Source organism: Microtus ochrogaster, chromosome 16 (assembly GCF_000317375.1).
Source record: "Microtus ochrogaster isolate Prairie Vole_2 chromosome 16, MicOch1.0, whole genome shotgun sequence".
Classification (NCBI taxonomy): domain Eukaryota; kingdom Metazoa; phylum Chordata; class Mammalia; order Rodentia; family Cricetidae; genus Microtus; species Microtus ochrogaster.
The window spans coordinates 16372195-16373190 of record NC_022018.1 but is presented as its reverse complement, the minus strand read 5'-3'; positions in this window follow the sequence as shown (position 1 = coordinate 16373190).

The following is a 996-nucleotide window of genomic DNA, read 5'->3' as shown; positions in this document are numbered from 1 at the left end:
AAAAAAAAAAAAAAAGCTTCAGGACCGCTAGGACTACACAAAGAAACTCTTGTTTTGGAAAATTTTTTTTAAAAACAAAGAAAGAAAGGCAGGGCAGGGGTAGGGGCATGACTGCTATCTGACTAATTTCCCTGTCTAAATTTAGAGTTTAGCGCCTGCCAGGCCCAAGGATTTAGCTGGTGTGGCAAGGTTTTACAACCAGCCCAACAGAGGCAGAGGCAGGAAGATCTCAGAATTCAAGGCCCTAAGGAGTTCCAGGCCACCCAGGACTCAAAGTGAGATCCTATCTTAAACACAGCAAGCCCCAAACAAAACAAAAACAAACAAAAGCTCACGTCTCTGTTAGGATTTCTACTGCTGTGAAGAGACACCGTGACCACTGCAACATTTAATTGGGATGACTCACTTATAATTCAGAGGTTCAGTCCATTATCAGCATGGCAGGACATGGCAAAATGCGGCAACATGGCCCTGGAGAAGTAGCTGAGAGTACTATATCTTGCAGGCAACAGGAAGTGGTCTGTCTTACTGACATGAGTTGAGCACATATGAGACCTCAAAGCCCGCCTCCACAGTGACACACTTCATCTAACAAGACCACACGTACTCCAACAAGGCCACGTCTCCTAATAGTCATATTCCCTTTGGGGGTCATTTTTTTAAAACCACAGCAGGCATGAAGGCACAGACCTTTAATACCAGGACTAGGGCAATTGAGGCACATGCGGACCTCTATGAGGTCCAGATCCACCAGGGCTGCAGAGTCGTGACGGGAAAATTGGGCGTTCAAGGTCATCCTTGGCTACTCGTGGTGTTTTGAGTCCGTCTTGAGATGTTAAGAGAGGGAGAAAGAGAGAGAGAGACTAACCCAGAAAACAGGCAGACAGATATTCATGAGTTCAAATCCAGCCAGAGCTACATAGTGATTTTAAAAATACAAACAAAAAGCCGGGCGGTGGTGGCGCACGCGTTTAAACCCTGTCTCGAAAAAAAAAA